Consider the following 9,025-nt stretch of genomic DNA (forward strand, 5'->3'; position numbering starts at 1 on the left):
CTCCGAATGACCCAAATGATGTAAAGAAAGTTGTCGTAAATGAATTTTTTTTGTGAGTTTGTTTAAAAAAATTGTTTAAACAATTTTTCGACCACAGTACCATCTGACACCCTGTGGATTCGTGATAAGGACCTCTTTTTGAGTAAGTTTGTGCAAAAAAATCGAACTGGAATAATTTACCTAACGGGGGCGACGATACAGTCAGACTAATTTGAACATATTCAGTAACATTTAATTTCTAGTCGGCTGTTTGTGTGAATCAGAATCAACTTTTACTAAATGGCATTGGGAAGAGTATACTTTTCCTAGTTGGAGTCTACTTTTACTAGTAAATGTTGAATATAAATCTTCATGTTATATTTATAATCAACTTTTACTGAAACCAGCCGTTAGAGTTGACTCCAACTAGTTGGAGTCAACTCCAACTGGATAATCAACTTGAACTGTAACACATACATTTGAACAAAATTAACTGGTTATTTTAAGTTATAGAAAGATAATTTCATCAGAGCGCTGAAATTCACCACTAATCTGCTGATTCTATTATTCACTGTTACAACAATACTATACTTGTATGTCACAAAGACCTTCTTCTTCTTCCAGTGCCTACTCCAGTAATGAAGGTTGGCTATAGGTACCTAACCATTTATTAGTCTAGGCGCCAAATAGAGGTCACCGTGTCCTTTTCAATTCTGATGGACAAACTCAACGGTTTCTTATGGATTTTTGGCTGCTGATTACGAATTTTGAGGGTGGATTTCGATCCAAGTGGTCAAAAAATTGTTATAAACAATTTAATTGTTTATAAGGCTCTGGCTCATAAACTAAAAGAGATACAAAAAATGTTTCAAATAAAATTTTTTCTTTAATAAAAAACGAAGAAAATAACGTTTACTAAACTCAAATCCAATAATTAAAACTCAAGATATTGGAATATTAGTGCACAATGCAAATTGGAAATTGCAAAATAGGTATTTTTCGAAGCTTTATCGATCGTAACTCGGCTTCTACGCATGCAAATGAGTCTTAAAAGGTCTCTTTTTAAAGCTTAATTAATAGGCTTCTAAACAAAGTTTGTTAAATTATTTTGTTTTCATTTGTTTTAAAGTTATATCCGTTTAAAGCTACCTATAATTTTCTTTAAAAAATTGAACATTAATTTGTTTATAAGGGTTTCAAGCAAATTTGAGCCATAAACATTTATACTTTAATTAACAATAATGATAGAAGAAGTCAAAAGGAACAATTTGAGCTTACGAAAATGTTCGTAAGTTTATTTTTGGCCAAGATATCGATATTTTATTGGCGCGCTATGAGGAGCAAGATCGGCTCATGCTCACAATGTAAAGGTTCACGTGCTAACTTCTCCATGCAAATTATAATTTCTATGTATATACATTCATTTTTCATTTTTGAAGATCCTAATAAAATTTTTATAATTCTTATATTAAATCTTTATACTGTACCTCGTATAACCTTTCATTCTATTTACTTTGTCTTCTATTTTTTGTAGTAAATGAGAAAAAAAAACATTAAAAACTAATATTTCAGAAATATAACTAAAAAGTGAGCTAATATTATTTATTAAGAATAGGCAAGTCCTCCTGAGCAAAATAATGTAACACGAGAGCAGTCGATCGGTGTCTTTACCACGATATTACTTGACTGTGAGCCGATCTTGCAACTCATAGCGCGCCATTAAAATATCGATATCTTGGCCAAAAATAAACTTACGAACATAAGCTCAAATTGTTCCTTTTGCGTTCTTCTATCATTATTGTTAATTAAAGTATAAATGTTTTTCTACAACCGTGTTAAAAATGCAATTTTTAGCACTCCATTCGTGCGTTAAAAATGCTACTTTAAGGCACTAGTGCTTTAAAATATTTTTAAGGCACTGCAATTCGTATTGACCGTATAGACAATTTTGATGTAATGTAAAGAAAATATAAAAATGGAATGTCAGTCAAGTTCAAGTAAAAGTTTTTGTAGATATTGTCCTGTAATTACGTTTGTAAAAAAAATATTGTATGATATGCGTGTTAAAAAGTACATTTTTAAGGCACTCATGTGAATTGCAGAATTCGCTATCGCTCATTCTGCAAACTTTCACATGCGTGCCTTAAACGTGTACTTTTAACACTTATATCATAAATAAATATTATGGCTCAAATTTGCTTGAAACCCGTATAAACACATTAATGTACAATTTTTTTAAGAAAATTATAAATTGAAACGGGTATTACTTTAAAACAAATGAAGACAAAATAATATAACAAACTATGTTTGGAAACCTATTAATTAAGCTTTAAAATGAGACCTTCTAATGCTCATTTGCATACTAGTCCAGTCGGGTTAGACGAATAACAGGCCTAACCTTGCATTAGAAGCTGCCCCAAATTTTTTTTTCTAATCTTTAGGGAGGGTCAATATTAGTATAAATTTAAAATCTCGACTGAATTCCACCGTTGCGTTAGCCGCCATCTTGATTTTAAATGAGAACCGTTTTTGCTCAATATCTCCGCCATTTTTAATTTTTTGACAAAAAGTGTAGAAACTGAAATTGTTGAAAATGCGATTTTCTATAATTTCATTTATTTTAATTTTTTTGTGCGGTCGATATTTTCCGAGTTATGAGGGGAAAATAGTGGCAGTTGGAGCATAATTATTGAATTATTGAATTATCTCGTTTATTATTAGTTTACAACAAATATGTACCTATACAAAAATGAAGAGAATTAAATTCTACACAATTTTGGTATCTTTCATTTTTTTGCTAAAATTAATATTTAAGGTAGTACGTATGCGGTAATGGCGCGAGCGTAAGACCGGATTGATTTTATAGCAATTGTTTTTGTTCAATATCTACGCCATTTTCAACTAAAATTGTTCAAAATATAATTTCCAACAATTTCTTTTTAACATTTTTTTTCATGCGGTTGATATTTTCCGAGTTACATGGGAAAATAGTAAAAAGTGGTGGGGGGAGCATAATTATTGAATTGAATTTTGTTTTCGAGCTGCCCCAAATTTTATAATTCTATCCTTTAGGAGAGATCAATAGTAGTGTAAATTTAAAATCTCGACTGAATTCCGCGGTTGCATTAGCCGCCATATTGATTTTAAATGAGAACTGTTGTTGCTTAATATCTCCGCCATTTTCAACTTTTCGACATAAATGGTGGGAAAGAAAATTGTTGGAAATGCAATTTCCTACAATTTATTTGGCACAATTTTTTTATACGATCAATATTCTCCGAGTTAAGGGGGAAAATAATGGAAGCGGAGGGGAAGCATAAATATTGAATTAATCTCATTTATTATTAACGTTACGACATAATTGTACATAAACAAAAATAAAGAGAATTATATTTTATACAATTTTTGAAACTTCCAATGAAACCAAACTAAATATATAAAAGACATAAAAGACATTATATGCATTAAGTTCACTTAATTTTATTAACTAGCGGGTTTTATTGGTTGAATTTGTCTGTCGATATTTTAAGTTTTATGTCAGCTAATATCGTGATGTTTCAACAATTTTTTTTTTTAATTTTGGACCCTGTTGGGGGGAATTTTCCCATTTCCCCCCCTTGTAGACACGCCACTGGTTCTCTCGAAAAATTGTAGTAAATCGTAATTGCAACAATTTCAGTTCTTACACTTTTTGTCGAAAAGTTGAAAATGGAGGAGATATTGAACAAAAACAATTGCTATAAAATCAATCAGGTCTTACGATCGCACCTTTACCACATACGTACTACCTTAAATATTGATTTTATCAAAAAAATGTACGGCATCAAAATTGTACAAAATTTAATTCTCTTCATTTTTGTATGGGTATATATTTGTTGTAAAACTAATAATAAACGAGATAATTCAATAATTATGCTACAACTGTCACTATTTTCCCCTCATAACTCGGAAAATATCGACCGCACGAAAAAAATTATAATTTATGAAATTATAGAAAATCGCATTTTCAACAATTTCAGTTTGTACACTTTTTGTCAGAAAATGGAAAATGGCGCAGATATTGAGCAAAAACGGTTCTCGTTTAAAATCAAGATGGCGGCTAACGCAACGGCGGAATTCAGTCGAGATTTTAAATTTATACTAATATTGACCCTCCCTAAAGATTAGAAAAATAAAATTTGGGGCAGCTCCTAACCCAAGGTCAAATGATATCCCGACTGGGCTATACGTAGAAGCCGAGTTACAATCGATAAAGCTTCGAAAAATACGTATTTTGCAATTTGAAATTTGCATTGTGCACTAATTTTACAATATCTTGAGTTCTAATTATTGAATTTAAGTTTAGTAAACGATATTTTCTTCGTTTTTTATTAAGGAACAAATTTTATTTGAAATATTTTTTTGTGTCTCTTTCAGTTTATGAGCCAGAGCCTTATAAACAATTAAATTGTTTACAACAATTAAATTGTTTACAACAATTTTTTGATCACTCGGATCGAAATCCACCCTCGAAATTCGTAATCAGCAGCCAAAAATCCATAAGAAACCGTTGAGTTTGTCCATCAGAATTAAAAAGGACACGGTGACCTCTCTGGCGCCTAGACTAATTACAAAAAATTCGTCTCTATCTTCTGCTTTTCTTAAAAACGTCTGCGTGTTTAATCCGGTCAAGTCGAATGTTTTTCAGTCAGAATATTTTTGTCGTCTATGAGGACCCCTTTTTCCTTCGATTTTACCCTTCATAATCAGCTGTAACAGCTCATACTTATTAATTCCCTGTATGTGCCCATGCTGTTCTTCTCCTTTTAATGGGGCTCAAAAGTTATATGTCTCTTCCCATTCTGTACAACACCACTTCGTTCGTATTAATATCATCGGTCCATGGTGTTTTTAAAATTCTCCTAAAAAGCCACATCTCAAAAGCTTCCAAATTTCTCATTCAGTCAACATTAACAGTTCAAGCTTCGGTATCATAAAGAAGAATAAATTAGATATAACATTTTACCATCGGATATTGGATTTGCAGATTGAGTGTTTGCTTACTTAGAAATGTCTTTATCTTAAAAAAGGCTTCTCTTGATTGTTCTAATCTTGATCGAATTTCTGATTCCGGATTTAGATCTTCCGTGATCCAGACTCAATAAATATTTTTATTTTGTCCACTTGCTCAATATCTTCACTTTTTATCTGGATCCTTCAAGGGCGGATCTAGGACCGATTTTCGGGAGGGGCCATGAACTATTTTTGGGGAGGGTGACGGAAAAAATACGGGGGTAATTTTTAAAAATTGGAATTACAATGGCGAGTTTTAAGGCACTTTTCAACACACTTTTACCGTGTGTGAGAAGTGTCTTAAAATTCACTATTCCTGCCGTAGTACCGATTCCTACACATTTCTTTTCACTAATTATATTATTTTTAGGTTCTCATAAGCGTCAATGAACTTGACAAAGTCTTCACTAATGTTGTTATTGTGTATGTATCTCAAATTTTGAGAAATCTATTCCACGTGGGATACGTCGGTCGTTTCGTCAAATATGACAGACAAAGTAATAATTTGCACTTTGAACCTGATTCATTATTTGTTCAATTATTTCTTCACCACAACATGTTATTAATTAATTTTGACTGGTGCTACTAATGTATGTTGCTCAGGAAGATGCTGTGTATAGGTGTTATTTAAGACAAATTAATTTAAGAGTCTTATCTCCTGATGCGATTTTAAACCTTAACAATTCCCCTCATTGCTAGGTCCAGCATCTTCGTCCAGAAGCAGAAGGCCATCATCACGATGGTCTCTTAGAGAAATATTTTGTCGACCTAAGATAAGAACACTTTAGACCCTACTATTGGTCGTAGTCTTTATTTTTTTTGTATCTATTTAGACCTCTGAAAGTCTATCTGGTTAATGACTGACTTTTGAGGGTTGCGATAATCTTTTAAAAAATCCAACTCAACCTGAACGCACTCCTTGTGTTATGATGTTTTTTCATGGGTTTGTATGGCTCCGTCTTTGCTCATGAGTTTGGCGAAAGATGTTAAAGGTTTCGTGACAAGGCTTTGGGCTGTCATCCCTTTATTTTGACCATATTTTTCATTAGAAACATAAAACGTAATACTTGTAAAACAATTCCTTTTGTGCGAAAATACTAACCAACTCCTTTGTTCTCAGTGCTAGTGAGCCAAGTAATGCTTCATTTCTTTTTTATTCGTTGTGTGTATAGAATATGGAAATTGATACGATTTTGATGACTGTCAAGGTCGTTCTAACAATTGGCATTTTGTAAAATTCTCAACATTTTGATTTATAAAAAATCCTATGTCATTGTTGAAGCTTCTGTTACTGTCTTTGTTCAATTCTAGCCCAGAAAACATATTCATCCCCTGTTTTGTACATATATATGTGTTTGAAATTAAAAACATTTGAACTACAAATATTTAAATTTATATTTTTTTAAATTCTCGGAGGGGGCCATGGCCCCCATGGCTACCTCCCTGGATCCGCCCTTGGGATCCTTGTTATGACTTTGCCCAGGCCAAGGCCTGAATGGGATTGGAGAATATATTGTTTAGATTATCAATCATAATAATTTAACTATAATAAAGAATATAAACTAAAATCCCAATAAAGATACACTAGAAATAAACAAACCAAGACACGTTGAATTTTACGAGGAGCACTCCCGATTACTCCAGAGTTATGATTTACAATGTATAAATTCTGTAACTGTAAATCATGATTTGGGAGTGCTCCTTGTAACATTCCACGTGTATTGGTTTGTTTATTTCTAGTGCATCTTTATTGTGCTATTAGTATAGATAGGAGAATTAAGTAAATCCACAGAAACCAGAAAATTCAAAAATTAATAAAAATAGAAAAGAATTTAAACAGAAGAAACGAAGAAAATGATATAGTAGCACCTCAAATAAAATACTAAAAGGATGGTCAAAATGTTTCAAAGAAAATTTTGAAGAAAACGGGCATGCAATTACACTGGATCAAACAGAGAAATAAAATAAACCATCCTTCGGTAACTGAAAGGAAAAAAGCAGTTATTGGACTAAAAAATAATAATAACAATAATAATCAAAGTAGGCCCTGTTAAATGCCACACATAAATTAATAGCGAACAAATGGACAAATCAACAGCCACAGGAATGGAATTATGGAATACCGGAATGACCATCCAGCTATCCAAAAAAGGAGATCAACAGCGAGATGCTAGTAGATGCTAGTAGATGTGGTATTGTATACGAGAGAGTGGGACCATTAGCCCGATCAAGAACAATCTGACCAAAAAAAAAATAAAGGAAGGATGAAAATTTGGGAATAGGTAGTTATATAAGAAAAAGTTAGAAATTGTCTATTGTTATATAAGAAAAAGTTTACAATTCTACACCCCTCCATTTTACAAAAATTGGGGTGGGAATACCCCTTCTCGGAGGTGAAAAAATATACATTCAAAATAAGTCCGGATTTGGATAAAATGACTAATTCTAAGCAACTTTTGTTCTATAGAGTTTTTTCACTAAGTCAATACTTTTCGAGTTATTTGCGAGTGAATATGTTCATTTTTAACAAAAAAAACATGTTTTTGGACGGTTTTTCACAAATAACTCAAAAAGTAAGTATTTTATCGAAAATAATATTCTTAGTAAAAATATAGCTTATAAAAAAGTGAAATAAATGGTGTATGCATAAAGTCTGTATACACAGCAGAAGCGGAGTTGTAGCATATAAAAGGTAGGTTCTTATTCATCCAATTCCAAATCGAATATTTCAACGTGAAATAACCAAAAAACGGAGCATTTTCCGGGGAAAACTCATTATAAATTTTTTTGTTTACAAAAAGGTTTATTTTTGTTTTTAAAAAAAACTACTACCATTAAAAGTAAGTGAATTACGCTCAAAATATTGTTGGTCGCTTTTATTTTTTGATAAAAAATCACGAAAATCACCCCCTAATTAGCATCCCAAATAAAATTAATCGTTACCGCTTCACAAGTTACTTTGCTTATGTATTCTTTATATGATCTGTAAGTGTCATTGTTCACAGTGTTGGGTTTTGAAAAAGAATGGTTTTAAAATTAAAAAAAAAGTTCTAATTTTGAAAAAAATTCCATTTTTTTTTCAAATTATTTTAAAACAGAGTAATAATACTACTAACTAATGTATTTTTTGTATCGAAAAACAATAATTTTGAATAGTTTGATCAAATTTGAATTTAGTAGCAATAGTTTTAAGTACCTTTAAGTAGTTTTTAGAAGCAATTGTTTTAAGTACCTAGGATCAGTATTACAGAGTAATGGAGAAATATATGGAGATGCATGCAGTAGAATTAGGGCTGGATGGATGAAGTGGAAAGAAGCGAGTGGTGTGTTGTGTGACAGAAAAATTCCAATGAAGCTGAAGGGAAAATTTTATAAAACAGCCATAAGACCGGCTATGATGTACGGAACTGAATGTTGGGCAGTGAAAAAGAAAGAGGAACAACGAATGCATGTGGCGGAAATGAGAATGCTTAGATGGATGAGTGGAGTGACAAAGAAGGATAAAATTAGAAATGAGTATATTAGGGGAAGTCTAGGTGTGGCACCAATTGATGCCAAAATGAGAGAGCATATGTTAAGATGGTTTGGTCATGTTCAACGTCGAGACGTTAATCACCCAATACGAAGAATAGCTGAAGTGCAGATTCCTGGAAGGAGTAGGAGAGGAAGACCAAGGAAGACCTGGGGGGAGAGGGGAGACGATAAGGCAGGACATGTTGGTAAAGGGGATTAAGACTGATATGACCCAAGATAGAATTGTGTGGAGAAATGCAATTAGGGAAGCCAACCCCGCATAGGGATAAGACAAAGAGAATGATGATGATCAAATTTGAATTTGATGAAAGTAACATCTGAGAACGGACCGGATTAGCCCATAAGCATAGCAATTAGGTACCTACCCATGTGTCTAGTACGGTGGCTCTTACTGTATATACTCTACAATTAAAATTAATGAGTGCATTCACAAAAGTGAAGTTAATTTTTACAAAAGTTA

This window comes from Diabrotica virgifera, chromosome 2 (genome assembly GCF_917563875.1).
Source record: "Diabrotica virgifera virgifera chromosome 2, PGI_DIABVI_V3a".
NCBI lineage: Eukaryota > Metazoa > Arthropoda > Insecta > Coleoptera > Chrysomelidae > Diabrotica > Diabrotica virgifera.